The 16,366-nt window shown below is 36.3% G+C and overlaps 1 protein-coding gene across 3 annotated transcripts in view; it reads left to right on the top strand.

Moving 5' to 3' along the window:
* The window catches only part of CCSER1 (coiled-coil serine rich protein 1), a 572,831-nt gene that overhangs the window by 496,020 nt on the left and 60,445 nt on the right, over positions 1 to 16,366 (top strand). The gene's annotated exons all lie outside the window — the stretch shown is intronic.

The following is a 16,366-nucleotide window of genomic DNA, read 5'->3' as shown; positions in this document are numbered from 1 at the left end:
GTTGTTTTGGGAGCAGTAGTGACCAGTGAAGAAAAATTCCTTTTGTAAAGTGAACGATGCCTGGACCTAAATGTCTCTGCCCAAGCAGAACCAAAACTATAAGCTTCTAGATAGAAGAGCTGTAACTCTGTGTGGTCCTCTTAGTATGCAAACCAGAAATGTTGCAGTCATATTAAGTAAAGTACCAATCCAATATAGACTCATTGTTTGGCTCAAATAATCTTGATAGGTTAGTTTTACCTGGGAAGACTTATGGGGATTCAGGCATGGCCTGTTCTTGACTACCATAAAGCCAGCATAAAGACATTAAAGCTGCCTTTTCTTCTGTGTTGTGCATTCCACTTGAAGTATGGTCTTGGACCCATGCCAGGTGTTTACCAAGTGTGCAGTCCTCATGGAATGAGGACTGGGAGTCATCATGATTAAGAACAGTGACAGGCCTTCAGTCAGTTTGTCCAGGGACCAAAAAAAAGGGAAGGTTTGAGAATGGTACTTGCACGTAGCACCAAGCTTACACCACCCATTTGGTTAGAAGTGGATAACCAAGATAAAAGAATAAGCTTCTTCTGGAATGGCTGAAGTAGTATAAGTGACCTTTCATTATACATTTTTTTAATCTCCACTTTTTTAAAAAATAAATTATGCTCTTTATGGAAGACACTTTTTCAGTAGTATTTTGTCATTTTCATTTAGTAGGATATGCAAAAACTTCAAACTTTAATTTACTCCTTTCCTTCTACTTCATTGCTCATCAACTACAAATAGATGTCTTCCATTTATTCACATATGAGATGTTACTTTTTTTGCTACAATTGGATAATCTGTAAAAACAAGGTTTGATTTAATAATAATACCAGTGGTAATAGTGATAATAATTGGATTAGGATCTGTCCTCCCACCTAACAAGTGGTAGTCTGAACCACTACACAAAGAAACTGTAAAAGGAATATGCAGTTCTGAATATTAGCCCAGTGATAGTTTCTTTTCTTAAAACCCACAAACATGGTATTTTCAGTATTTTAATGTCATTTCTGTTGTCTAATTTGACATGTTGTTCACAACTTTTTAATGAGTCTGTCCCCTAAATCTGAAGAATATGTTCTTTGAATTTTTCAGTTAATTACATCTAAGTAGTAGCAGTCTATTTTGACAGTGATACCATCATTTTTTCTCCTTAATTTCGCTAGTGTATCTAGTAGCCATTTACTGGACCCTTCAGCATTGACCTGGTGGTGGCACTTGTAGCCTTAACATAGAATTATCCAAAGAAATGCTTTACTGTTATCTTCAAGCTTCTGTATTCACTTTGTATGTCAGTACCTAAGTCTCATTCCAATTTAGCAGAATTCTCTCTTTCTCTCAGAATTCTCTCACACATTTGGGAAGGTTAGTTAGTTTTCTGGTCCGTAATTAAGTAGGAAGAAAACTGATACTGCCTCCTAGTTTTCTCTCAAAATGTCTTATGCCACGTTCTCAAAGAAGCCATATAAGGTGTTCAGTCAATCAGAAAACTTAATTTTGAATAATGCCTTAACTTTGGGGAGTATTTTTTTCAATTATAGACCTGTATATACTTCAGAATCTCCACTGAATTTGCCTATCTCATTACACAGACACAGTTTTAGACACAAGTAAGGAATGTATTGTAAGGTTTAGACAATTCTTCCTTTACTGTGTGCATAGGTACATACTGCTTAGCATGCAATGGGAAACATGTTTGCACATTTCTTGATGAGGCTGGACCTCAACTTCCAAACATGCTACCATTTATATTTTGATAAAAATGGAAATTCTAGTGGCAGTGAAACTGCTCTGTTTTATTTTGATTTCCAAAATACCAGCTTGAAGGTTTGCAGAAAGCTTAGCCCCGTGACAGTGTCATACTACCTAGAGGAACTACAAAACAGCTGTGCAGTAGTGCCTTTGTAGAGAACACCCTTCCCCTGATGGTGCCTTGCTCGTCTCTGAGGGAACCATCCATCAGCTAAGACTTCTGTGCGAAACCAGCAGAGCTTGGTTGCAGGTGTAGTTATTCACTACAATTGTAGTGAATATTGAAAACTAGGGCACTTGTAAATATTTTAGTTACTTTTCTGTTGACGTCAGAAAGAAATTCCAGGTTTCTGCATGATAAATAATAGAGACCTGTGATTTATTTACTATTTATACACTGTCAGAAGTAAGAGCGTGAGTGAAAAGTCCTGTGTCACCATAAAATTTTCCTTACCTCATCACAGTTAAACCGTAGCGGCAGCATAGCTATTTGCTCAAGGAAGGTTTGCAGAATTTTAGTCTCTGGTTCACTCTGTAGAGCTGTGCAATGCTGTCACACTCAGAAATGCTGGAGATGTGACATCAAACTCCTTTTGCGAAACAGTTACATAGAAATTCTGCTGTAAGGCCTGGAAATGCCTTCAAATGTAATGTGAATTAATATGTCCAGTATCAGTTATATTCTTTGATTTTTACATTTTTAAGAACTCTGGTTCTGATGTGCAGCAAAAAGGAATCATTTATCTGCTCTTTAATTATTATTCAGATGAATGATGTAGTCTGATATTAAGGGAGGATGTGTTCTTCTTTTCTGCTGGTAAAAAGGCAACAGAATAGTAAAAGATAAGTGTATGATTAAGGAAATTCTGATTTTGTCATTGCAGACAGGGAGCAGACTACTTCTTTGCTGAAAAGAAAGCCTCTGTCTTCCTGGAGCTGTATCACTTCACTTAAACAAGCTCCTGAATCTCCCAGAGTATATATGTGCTCTATACCATCAATCTCTATGTAAGCATCCATAACAGGCAAACTTGGGTGTGATTTTTTTCTAAATAAATGCAACAAATTCACAAAATTTCTGTACATTGCAGTTGCCTCTTGGTAAAGATAGTATTTTCTGTTTCCCTCTGGAATTTAATAATAATTTTACTGTACTTATACTATTAGTGAGAGTGTTTCTTTTCCTCTTCCTGGTATTCCCATGCTTTCATAACTATTTTGAGGTAATAAAGCATGGGCACAATGTAGACCAGCAGGTTCTCTTATTTACTGGGTTCAGTGTTTGATTTATATTTATAGCTATTTTTTATTGTTGTTGAGAGATGTAATGTTGTACAAGTGTGGTTGTAGCATGCTTTTTTTTTTTAATCTGCAATTGTTTGGATTTTCCAACTTGGTTATTTTGTAACAAATAATTTTCTTGTGAACAATTTTATTCATCATTGGGTACTTGGATTCTCTAAGAATTAAAAACTCAGTATTTTTTGCCGAAGTTTGTATCTGGTCAGTCTCAGGTTAGGCAGTTTTCTGATAGTAAATAAAAGCCATCATCACAGTAATGCCTCAGTGAATATCTTGAGACTAGATCTGAATGCATGAATGTTTTTGCTTATTTTTGACTCATTAAACTTCTTACTCAAAAGCTATTTTGCTGGTGTTGGCTGGTCTACAGTGTCTGATAGTACAGACAACTTAAAATTGCCTGAAACATCTTTGTCACATCTTTGCAACACTTCTCAAGAGTGCTTTTGTTATTGTTGTCACAATTACTACATGCTGGTATTTCTTCTGGATTAAATAAAGTTGTATCTTATATTGATCTAAGGCTACAGTGCATGTACGGCCATTCTGCAAAGTGATGACTTTGTAAACTGTTTTTAATGCAGTTACTTGAACTACTCCTTTATTTCTCAATAGATTTAGAAGTACAATTAGATTTACCATGTTGTCTGTTTGCACAGCTGTGATGGGTGGCTGAAGTTGAAGTGGGGACACTTGAGAGGTGCCAAGGCTTGTGTGGCTTGTAGGGAGGTGTTCTCATACATACCAGTGGCACCCACTGGGTGAAGAAGGTGTCAGATGAGAAGGGGCCACAAAAATCTTCCTCTCATGTAAGCTCTCTGAGGAGGGTGGCTGGCCTCGTCTCCACCCCTTACTATTAGCCTAAGAGAAAATGTTTTCTCCGCATCAAATATTCTCTTTATTTCTAATGTAATTTGGTTGCTGTTGTATTCTCACCTAATTCATGCTTGCTGTATTCCCTTTGTCCCAAAGTCTGCATGACATTATACCATAAATGCTTCAGCCTCTGTTAAATCTTAATGAGAAGCAAAACTGGCTTCAATTAACCACGTCTGACTGTATCAATATTTTAGCAATGTAATTTAAAACTATCTGTAAAACGTGACTTGTAATTCAGAGGATTATCTACTGTTGTATAGGGAGGGGAGGAAAAAAGATAACATTTTAATGCCTTTTAAAGTTTTCTGAAATTAAGTTCTCCCTTGGTTATACTTGCAATCCAAAAGATTTTTATATTTTTATTGTATTTCTGTTTCATCTCTAACCTTTATAGAAAAGACCTCCAGACCAGTGGAATGAAACTAGGATAAAATAGTGGGTTATTTCTGATATCAAGGACTACATTGTTATGCTTCCTCTAGAAGGAACTAAGAGTCCGTTAATGCTCCCTTGTTCCCTGAGATTTACATTTCATGGTGGACCTTGCTTCTGTTTCTTCTCTTATTGAGAATGTTTTGTAGCAGAGTAAGAATGATGTCATCACTTAAATGTCTGGGATGGTCATGACTAAACTGTTTTGAGCTATATTTTCCTATCTCCCCTCAACCCTTTGCACAGGGATTGTGACCAAAAAAAACAACAACCCAGACACCACAAACCAACTTGTGTTTACATGACAGTTGCTGCCATGTATAATCTTACCTCTAAATAAGTTGTATACTTATATCACTAGAGGTATAATACTTGCCTGACAAGAAGTGTGACATACGTAAGGTTACCTGTAGCTTTTCTTGATTGTTTATTTTATTTTCTTTATTGTTTATTTTCCTAGAGCTGTTTTGGAAAGTACTTTCTCACACTAATGTAATCTCTCCAGAATTTTCACAAGTGTTATTGAAAATTATTTTTAATGAAAATGCCAAAGGGCACATCTGCACCCAGTGTTTGTAATCTGATCTCTACCAAGTCTAGCCTTGATTGCAGCCATCTTATAAAAATCTCATGAACTAGCAAAGAAGGAAAACAAAGTCTCGCTATTTTCTTCTCCAAAAATGTCAGCTTCATGAACTGTCCAGAGCACATTATTATTTTTACGAAAGTAATGAGTTCTTGATTATTTTCATTCAGTTATTCCCTAGTATTCAGCAAGTTTTTAGAAAATAACTGTTCCACCACTAACTCAGAGTGACTTTTGAAAGCAGACATAAAACACTGTATCTCGTTAGCAATGTACCAGCATTTCCAAATCATGACCAGCGAAACTGCCACTATTTATGACAATTGTGGCATCGTGGCACCATCTCTTGGCTTTCACCTTTGTGCTTGATTTACTATGCCTTTGACCATTTGTGTCTTTGTGGAAGCACAATAGTCCTGGAAAAGCAGAAATTTTACTTTCAAAAAAATAAGTCTCTCTTTCAAACTGTACCTAGGCAGAAGTTTTGAGGTGTTCACAGCTCTGGTTTTCCAGAGTTTGTAAGATTGCCATTTGGCACTTGGCAGGGAACCAGGTCAAGGGTATGAAAAGCTGTTTGAAAAACCAGCTTCTTGACAGACCTTTAGACAGTATAAGTGATACAATGGACCAAGTCTTGTCAAACCTGCAGACCAACTTTGCAGATTTTCGTGCTCAGGTTTCTATTTCCATGCAACACCAGTTAAAGAAAAAACATAACGAAACAAAACTTGTTCACAAGTGAAATTGTCATCAAGCATCGTCTGCAATCCTATTAAGAATGAGAAAGAGCAATCGTTATTTTTGCACAAAGTTTGAAAAAAAAACTATAAATGATGATTTCTTTGAAAACTTCTTTTTCTGTGTATGTGTTGCAATTCACATCAGCTGTTTACAGAGGAGCACAGAAAGATCCAGTCCTGTCTCTCAGACTTTTTCTCCAGAGCAAATAAAAAGAACGTATGTGAATAGATTTTTCAGGGGCTCTGTGGAACTTTTTGTCTCTTTGGAAGTCCTTTGATCTGAGACAGTTGGCATGGGTCAGTAAACAGTCATACACACTGGCATATCAAAAGCATGGTATAAAATTCTGGTCTCTGGTTTCAGAGACTCAGTGATCCATTTTCCATCTTCAGTTCACAAGGTATTGTTTCTCCTGCCTTATCTAATTCTTAAATTTCAACTTAAAATAAACCTGTAAAACATCACAGAGTTTGGCTGAATACATAAGATCTATTATCCAGAATCACAACGTTTCCAAACTACTTCTAGAGCTTGCAAAATCTCTTTTTGGGCCAGCATCCTTCTCCCACTATTATGTTAATTAATTGAAGACCAATGTGCTTATGCACTCTTTATCTTTCTTAACTGACAACCTGTCAGTGAGCAAAACTATTAAAATTGGCATCTGTTAAAGAGTTGGTTGTATCTAACAGCTGCAGGATAAAAAATATTTCATATTATCATGCTACAGTTGAAATCACTATTTTAGGAGTTAATGTTGTCTCCTGGTCTATCAAATGAAGCTGTGTTATTTTCCTTTATTATTTTAGGTGTCTCCAGTTTCTGAACATCTGCTTTTCCTTTATTGACCTATTAATTTTGTAGGACCATGGTTACCTTATAAAATTACCAAAAAATTCTGTTCCATGAGAAAGTATTAACAGTATTACTAATGAATGTCTTTGTATGAGTTGAAAATCTGCCAGTTAGTGTATTAGAATAATTTAGAAGACAATTGAGCATCTGCCAGTTATATTCTATGATATTGGCTGGTCCTATCAAAAAAGGTAAATACTATTTTAAATTGAAAAGGCTGCCACTCATAGTGTAATTAAATTTTTGGGTTTTGTGCTCTCTGTACAGCCACATAGCTTCTCTTATAACTTCTATTAAGAAAATGAGATCAATTACTTGGTATAAGTGCTCTTATTTTTATTAAGAGAATGAGAATCTATGAATCCTACATTCTGACAACTCTACTGTAATATCTTGCCTCTCTAGTAGTTTAATTAATAAACATACATTTGCTCATTTTGTTGGAGTAAGTTTATTGATATAATATAATAATGTTTTACTGGTGAATGAAACTCTCGAAATCTTCAGCTTGATTAATTTCTTAACATGAAAATGGATTTCTTATATCAAACAGGTTATTCTAAGGTGAATTTTTAATACATTTTCATAAAATTGTTTTCCTTCATTTTGTCTTTCAGTCAGCTCTTTGGAAAATTGTAGTTGGGAGCTTGTTCACATTTCTAAAATTAGAAGGTCACATTTTCTGTTTCCTGTTTTATGTGAATTGATTCCATTCTGTTCACAGACTCACTGAAATGTTGCCCAAAATTGTAGACAAGTTGTTGAGTTACTTTTGCCCCAATTTGTGTTTGCTGCAGATAGCTTTTAAATGGTGGATAAAAGATAAAGCTTTAGAATATTATTAAGAAATACTGCATTTTATCTTTTGGATTACACATGCTGTTTTCCAAGGTTAGAAGAACTCCTTTAACATAGAGCTGAAACAAAAGTGGACCTAAAATATTTCATTAGTCTTGCTTTATACAGGTAAACAGGGAGCATATGTATTTTCTAGTATAAATATGTTGAATTACATTAAGTTGTAATTCATATTATTGTTATTCCCCTGTATATCATTTTCTGTCTCTTTCCCATTTCCTCAATCCATTTGGCTCTTGGAGGCCTAAAGAAGTTAAACTAATTTTTTTTTCCAGAACCCTAAAGGGAAGTTCGCTTTTGTTACTCATTTCTAGGAACACCTGTGCACTGTTGAGTTTAATTGGGCTACAGCTGGTGCCACTGATGTGTGGAGCAAAGCAAGGCTTTGCAGCCTGACTGGAAGTCTTGACATTGTGTGTCATTGTCTGATTCCTAAGCTATTACTGTACTTATGTAAGTTAGAAGGTGTTCTAATTTTTAGGGAATTGCATTCTCTGTGGACTGGTGTAGCTGATGTAGGAAGATCAATGCTATGAATTGTGAACGCACTGCACACTGGTGCAGAACAAGGTTGCTGAACACCCACAGAGTTTAATTGCTGTTTGTAGAAGTTAGGTGGTCTTCTTACCAACAGTGTAATGAGGAATTGCTGATCAGCATCTTTAAAGTGTTGAGGAGAGTTTTATAAAGAAGGGAGAGAAGCTACACCTTTTATGGCTTTAAAAGTGTGATTGAAAGCAAGCTGTCTCCTGTCCTAAGGAGATTCTAGAGGACTGGTAGAGTGGAGTAAGGAATGGAATAAGACGGAACTATGCATCAAATACGCTGATCAGAAATAAGAGAAATTTGAAAACAAAATCTCTTTATGGTTAGCTTTTTATCTATGGAATGTATTAAGTTTAGAAATGGTAATAAAACAAGTAATATTGAACTTATAAGAATTCTTCTAGTAAGGACTGAATAGAAAAGCAATGTGGTGCCATCCCCAGTGTGTAAGTGATGACCTATGGTACATTTTCTTACACACCTTATTACTGCAGGTTTGCTATCTGTTTTACACATGCAGTAGGGAAGGAGTTGCATGCGGTGGCCTGATGAATAAATCAAGTTTACCAAACTTTGTGGTTATGTTTAAAGCAGTTCATAGCACATGGTACACCCATGTGCCCCCTGACAGAGAAGAGAGCATCTCTGACACGGTGGGTGGTATGTGATAGAACAGTGGGTCTGGCTGCCATCTCTGGTCCACTGAAGAGCAAAGGCTTATCTTGTACGGCTGAAATAATTTCAGCATAAAATTCCTGTGGTGGCCCTGAATTACCACAGACAGACGTAGCCACTGGCACTTTTTGAGGACATGCTGCCAAAGGACCAGCTGCTTCCTGTAGGAGACCTGCCATCTGGAGCTTAGAGAGTGATCCCTTTGATAGACATCTCTGGCAGTGAACCGTTTGCCGCATGTAATTTTTCCTCATTTCCTTTCTTTTTCCCCCCTGAAGTTTTGAAGGATTTTATATAGTAAACTTGGTGGAGAGATGTTAAAAGATTGGGTTAAAAGATCTGGGTTGACAACAGGGGAAGTTATTTGAATAACTGTTTGGGATTCAGCCTTAAATAACTAAAGTTCAAAGTTAGAAATTGTGACAGAGTACTGAGGGTCATGTCAGAGATTAGCAGCAGTTTGATACAAGGGAGGTGAAATGACTGTGTTCTTGAAAGGAAGCTATTAAGTAGCATTTTTTTGGTATGTGTTTAAAGATTTAAGAGAAAGAACTTGAAACATGATGAAATCCTCTGTTGAGCTGAAACTGCCAAAGAAAGTGATGAACTTGGGAGTGGTTTAGACAAGCTTGACTTCAAGTTGAATAGATGGATTTCCAGTTCCATGTAGAGAAATATAGAACAACAATAACATGGGATAAAGGACATAAAAGGGGAACATGTGCTCAGTAGCCAGAAGTTAATAAATACTGTGCAAAATGTTAATCTGGAGATAGGAGTAGGTGCAATTGTAAAATCCCTGTGATAGAGAGCAAAGAGTAATGAGGCTGCACTGTCCTTGTGGCTCAAAATAAGATCTAATGTGGATTGTGGATCGACTTCTTCCTGTCAGAGCAGACTTATGTTTGAAGTGTTACACAGAGTGCAAACATATTATAGAAAAACCAGAGGGAAAGAATAATACTTAGTTACATAGTAATTTCACGACCTTTTCCTACAGTTTTGTTCCCGCTCAGTTTATTCTGAAAGGGCGTAGCAGGGCCCATATGGTGGCCATGATTCGTGTGCCTAGGTGGTAGGTCATTCACACCTTTTTGCAGAAGCAGAATTGACTCCCTGGGAGTTTCTGCTTGAATTCTCTTAGTTGTAATAAACATTCTTAAGTCCTGAATCATCCTCTTGAGGTTCAGGCAAATGTCTAGGAAGAGCTTGTCCTTTTAAAAGCAATCCTGGATTTATTAGTGAGGACTAGAAGCAGGAGAGCAGTACATCCACCATTACAGTGGATGCAAAGGTGAATCAGCTGTTCGCTGAGTATTTTGCCTTTGGTTTGCTTTACACTTCTGTATCTCTATCATCTTGGCTACCAAACTGGAAGTTATTCAGATGATGGTTCCTTGGCATGATTTACACAAGTCCTATGATAACACAACTCTGCTCTTGCTCAAGATCTGTACTACTTTCATTTACAGAATCATTCTGTAATAGCCAGCTGTTTGTTTTCACAGTGATATCAAGGAGTTTACAAAACTTGTGCTGAAGGAGTAACAATGAATTGAATTAAATTAAAAGCTTTATTTTACGTGGCTTTCATTTCATACGTAGCTCTCCTTCTTTGTAGTGCAGCAAAATAATAAATAGTTGCTGCAGATAATTAAAAGTAGAAGTGCAATTGAATTATTCTGTTCTTTGGAAACGCTATTTATTTTGTACAGACTTCAAAACAAGAGAGATAATTTCTTTTAGGTAAAGGTTATGTTATTAGGAAATGAGAGGAGAATTCATCACAATCTAGTTTTACTCTTTGAGAGCTTCAAACTATAAACTCTTTTACTTTATGGTGGTTTGTGGGCCTGGCATAGGTAAAGAGTAAGTGGATATTTACAAATGATAACTCACTAAGAAAATTATATTTGTCACATGAGGGAAGCTGTGTCATGCTGAAGTACAGGTGATAGTTTTGGAAATGTTTTTAATGAAGTTTTTGTGGAAAACAGAAAGCAGTATGTGTCTAAAATGCCTTTCCAACATTGTGAGATGTGAGAAATTGCACTCCATGAGTATTGCTCCTGAATTTCAGTCCATCTGGATCTATCTGCCTGTGACAGAATAGGGCTCAAAGCTGCTTCTGCCCAAAGCCACCTTCGGTGATACAATAGTCTTACTGTGATGTCAAAGGTCACCATTATTCCTTCTGCTGTTATTGCTGCAGTTATAAGAAATTACCAACACTTGTTGCCCATCCTCTGTGGAAAGATTAGTAGTGCCACAGCAGGAGCAGTGGATAGAAATATATGTCTAGACTGCTGTGCCCACTCGCAATGAGGAACTGCAGCCGCTGAGCCCAAGGCACATGTTTGTTTCTGCTGCAGGTGCATTGGTTTTTGGCAGCAGTGGCAAGCAGGGCCAGTGTACTTGGAGGGATGCATCTTTGTGGTATTTTGGTGGGGTCTGCAGGGAGCAAAGTTCCCATGCTTTGCTTCATTGCTCTTGTTAAGAGCAGCAGTTCATGTATGATGTTCTTGAACAATCACAAAGAAAAGCCAAGGTAGGTGTCTACATGGTTTCTTCTGGAGGTTGGTGGAGCATGTTTGGGAGCTATGTGTGACTGCCCAGGGTCTTTTACCCTGCCCTGGGCATTAGTTCTTGGCTACAGTTGGAGGTAAGACACTGATTTACCACACTTTTTCCTCTTTCTGTCTGTGTTCTCTGGTTCATTAGCTGCAGACAGGAAACTTCGAAAGTCTGTATGGTAAAGCAAACTGTAGTGCAAATTAAAAGAAAAATATTTTAATTCACTGAGTTACAACGTGAAAATAGAACTAATCATATAATTTTATTTTCCTTTTTTTCCCAAATTATTAAGCATGTGGTTCTTCAGGAGACATAGCAATAGCCTGCTGGTAAAATGTTAGGATTAGGCCTGCAGCAGATGAAATAAAAAATATCAAAATACCAGAAGTGTGGACACTGAAAGCTAGTTGAGGATGAGAAATATTAATGTTTCTGGATCTGTCAAAAAAAGAGTAAATAATACAAACTGCAATGTAAATACCTTTGGTCAAAGGTTTAATTAACCTGAATCTGAAAACAATATTGTATCTTCTTGCATAATATGAACTTTCCATTTGCAGTTAGAAAGTTTTGCAGCCACTTGACTTTACCAACAGGGTATTTCAGATTTATCAGTTGATTGAGTGGGTCTCACCATAATATGGATCTGGCTACAGATGAGGACATACAGGGAAAAAAAATTATTTTTAAAATTTGAATAGCTGAAAAATATGAAAATAATTATTTTTTAGCTCAAAGATAATTTTTGACTGAAAGGATTTGTCTGGGAAATTTATCACGGAAGTGGAATTAGGAATGGAAGCTGGAACTTAAAAGTAACGACATGCTTATGTTATAATATCTGTTATCTATTTTTATACATTTTTTTTAGGTGTAGTTCATATATTTTCATTTCTTTTACTAAGTCTATGCTAATAACAGCTGTTTCATTCCAGTGCTGTAATTGCTTGATAAGAAAGGCTTTTCCTTTTATCAATTTTTATCAATTTTTCTTTCCCTTGGAGCTGATATAGTAGTTACAGTATTCAAGATGTTATTCTAAGTAAAATTAAAAACAAAAGAAAGAGTGCTATGTACCTGCTGTGATTAACTTGCTAGTGTTACTTTCCCTCGAAATTACTAATAAGAAAAAGATTCTATAGTGGTCTTACAGGACGGGTTTTGTAACATCTGTTTTCTTTTATGCGTACACCTCACACCTACTGCTGCAAAACAGGCATTCTTCACTGTAAGTGTTATTTGTTGCTGTTTAAAGGTTCAATGAATAATTCAGCCCCTTTACCCTTCTTGCTTGCTGTACACCTATGGAGCTCTCAGAGTAGAGTCGTATCAATAAATACTGTCTTGCTTTACAGCTCCAATTTCATGCTTGGCCTTTCCTAAGATACATACAAGCAAAAATACATAACTGAAAGAAAGAAAAAAAATTTCTGTATAAATCATTTTATTAAATCTCATGTACTTGTAACAAGACCGTCTCATCCCCCCTCAATTAAAGTGGATTGTTACAAGGAGTTTGCATTTTTTTGATCAGGCAAGCACAGTTGTGTTGCACCTACTTCCACCAACATGAGGTCGAGAGTTCAAAAATAGAGTGAAGTTGCAGAGCGCTGTGGGTACTGTCTTTAAAGGTCATGAGCACATCATTGTGTATGTACATAAATAAAGCACATATTATGGTGGAAAATGGAACCGTTGAGTCCCACATTTAGGAGGCTTCATTTCTTCATGCGTGTAGGTAGATCATCTGCATATGCTTCTAACTTTTCTGTTGTGACAAAACATGAACAAACTTTTACCCTACCTTACCTTTAACTGTCCACAGTTTTTTTTAACTTGTTCATTTGCGTATTCTTTAGTTCACTGAAAGCTAATTATGTGCTGAAGGATCAGCAGGGGAAACAGTGGTTTTTAACCTTCAATACAGAGGAGTTGTATGCATTGGAAAAGTGAGGCCTTCTTCAATAAGTGTAATGTGTAAAGTGATTCATTCCTCAGTGTAGTCAAGATAGTCATAGCTAGTCTTACTTAGCCTTGGATACTCTCTTAGTCTTCTCTAGAAGGCAGAGATTTCTCATCAGATACTGGAAACATTTGATAACCCGAGTAGCCTTACAGTCAGTGTGATTTAGGGATCTAGATTCCCTTATGACCCCAAATTTAGCTCTTCTAGAAAGGTGAATGATACATTAACCGTAGTCATTTGAAACAAATCCAAATGGAAGGCTTTGTTGTCCTCAGCAAATAATAAAACATGTTTGTCATCATGCTACTTAATCTTGCCTTAATTATGAGTGTTTATTAAGAGTTATTGCCTGCAATGATTAAATAAAAAAGAAATAAATGTACTCCTGTGTTGGAAGAGATTATTTAAAGGCTTATTTCCTGTGAGCTTCCTTGCTATTAATTTTTTTTCAGTGGAGTAATCATCTGGACTCTCTGAAGATGAAAATCTGTTGGCATTTAAATTAAAAATTCTGCTTTTGCTCAACCACCAACTTCTGAGACAGATATCTTAGAGCTGGAGTTGTTCAGGGAAAAAAGAGAATGTCCCTTTCAAAAGTGATGTTTGTCTGTGGAAAAAAAATCTTAACAGTGATTGATGAGAAAATTTGATAAAGTATTTGAAGTATAGCTTAAAATCATGTGTTTCCTCTGTGATGAACCAGAGGGATTTGATTCTCCTAAAGAAGCAAAACCCCTGGCTGTAGATGAGTGATCCATAATGTCTGCAGATTTGTAAGAAAGACCTTGTCTACTAAATTATTTATAGACATCAAGATGCATTTAAGTATAAATTGTTGTTTCTTCTCTTCCACATGAAAAAAATATTGTTGACAAAAGTTGCTAGGAAAAATCTTTTCTGAAGTACAGTTATAGTTAAATACTAGCACTGCAACTTCTCCCAGTATGCCCCAAGGGATAAGTTTTTAGGAGTTTCCTAAATGGAAAGGCTCAGGCAGGGGATGATCAAGTGAGAAGCTTATTTATTTAGCATATTAGTTCATAAAGTTTAGATGTGCTCATTTGGAAGTAAAGTGTATATAATATTCCTGAAAATGATTGAATGCTTCACTTTGCCAGTTGTTATTTTCAGTGAGATCCTGATTTGACAGCAGCATTTCTGCTGTATACTGAAGTGGATAATTGAATTGTTATTTAGATTTTAAAAAATCAGGGTTACATAAAAAAAGATACATTTTGCTCTGAGGCATCACATGAACCCTTTAAAAAGTTTTAATTGTGGCTCAGATGCTGTAGTCTAAAAATGAGAACAACTCTACTCTCATCTTGTATTTTTTCCCCCAGACTCTTAGTATCGTTGTCTAAATATTATCTATTATTAAACTTGCTTGCTGCTTGTCTTAGTAGTGTACTCATTTGTGGATGGCAATGCTGAGATATTAGTCCTCTAGATCTCTCCAAAGTGGAAAAAATATTCCAGATAATGCTCCAAAATTTTTCAAGTCTTCTCATTATCTGTGTGTACCTAGCCCATACTGTCAGGCTGACATATTTCTATTCTTTTTCTCAAAGAGTATTTTGGTGAAAAGTGACTATACATCACTCACATTACCTAATTATATTCTGCTGTTCATATCTCATCAAGCATGCAAGTTGTTGGGACAGCAGTTCCAAGTTATAGCAGATGGAAGTCACTATTTTTATAACTATAAATAGTTAATTTACTGTCATTCTTTATTCCTCCAGAGGTAGAGGAAAGAAAAGAAAGTCAGTTGATATAGTAATAAAAAAGAAATTTGCAGTGTTTTTACTCTGGCTTTTACTACTGATTTTGTGTGATTGATCTTTTTGGACTTTTTTTGTTTAAAGACAGAAGTGGAAGCGTAATGCAATCTCTGTTACAAGAGTTGTTTAAAATTATTATCCTCCAAATACTACTACCTCTTTGGAGAATGACATTATCGTAATGATCGCCTCCCTTCTCACAACTTGTGTCATGTTATTGACCTTAATGCCCATCCTGTGTCAGTGGGAAACATGTACCTGCAATAAACAATGCAAATATATGGATGTGACAACAGTCAAAAGTGATTCTCTTAAATCATTGCATGAATTCCACTTGTATTCATGTCTTTAAACTTACCTGATTTCTTTTTTCTCTCTAAAACTTTATATACGTGTCTAAGTGTAACTTTCAGTAAAGCTGACATACTCTAGTCTGTGGTTGTGAATAGCCATACTCCTGCTGACTGCAGAACTTCTCTGTGAGGGAGACACAATTTTTAGTAATACAGCAATGTGGCATCCCTGTAGCAGTGGGCACACATCCACAGACTACAAAAAGTATTGTTGCATCCTCTACACTGATAAACGAAGAGCACACACAGGTGTCCTGTTTGCTAGTAGCCAGGAAGCCTGTGGCATGATCACTGTTGAAAGCAAGATGTTTTTTCTATGCAAATGAACCTCGATTTTATTCTTTTCTTTCTAATTTAAGAATCTGAGTTTCTCAGCTATATGAAGAAGGCAGTGATCAGTCATACTTTTTTTTTAACACTTAGTATTTCTGTGTAGGAGTAGAACTTTTTCATTTACTTTCTTTTTTCATAGCTTGTTGATTCTCTTAGTTACAGGAGGGGGAGTCTCCAGCCTAATCAGGTGGCCATTCAGGTATCCTGATTGTCTTTCATAATTTTCATGCAAAGATGATTTGAAGGATTTTTGTTTAGACTCACTAAAAGAGTTCAAGTTTTCATCCCCAGTTCCTGCTCTGGGATGCAGGACATCTGGTATCTGCTCCTGTTGGACTTATTCCTTATACCTTTCATCACATGGTGTGAAGGATTTCACTCCACACCACTCAGGTAACCACACAGATTTGATTCTTGCTACGTGAATCACTTTCCTTGTAGCATCTGCCTATAACAAGCTTCCTACCGTGGGGATTTGCACACCACTACAGGTATTTCTGTATCTTTCCTTCTAGGAGGAGTTGTTTAATATAAAGTAACACACAAATAAATGATCTAATGGCAGAGTCCTACTTGGCTCCTGTACTCTGTGAGATAAAGATTTCTCATTAATTTATCAGACTCATACCCTCCATCCCACTCACAAGCTGCTTGCTTGTTATGGTAAGTCATTGAATAAGCCTAAAATTTATTGCGTCTCTTTTCCTGT

This window comes from Corapipo altera, unplaced genomic scaffold (genome assembly GCF_003945725.1).
Source record: "Corapipo altera isolate COAL_440 unplaced genomic scaffold, ASM394572v1 22b, whole genome shotgun sequence".
In the NCBI taxonomy this organism is placed as follows: Eukaryota; Metazoa; Chordata; class Aves; order Passeriformes; family Pipridae; genus Corapipo; species Corapipo altera.
The sequence above is the reverse complement of the archived record's forward strand: the minus strand, read 5'-3'. Positions and strand labels throughout refer to the sequence as shown.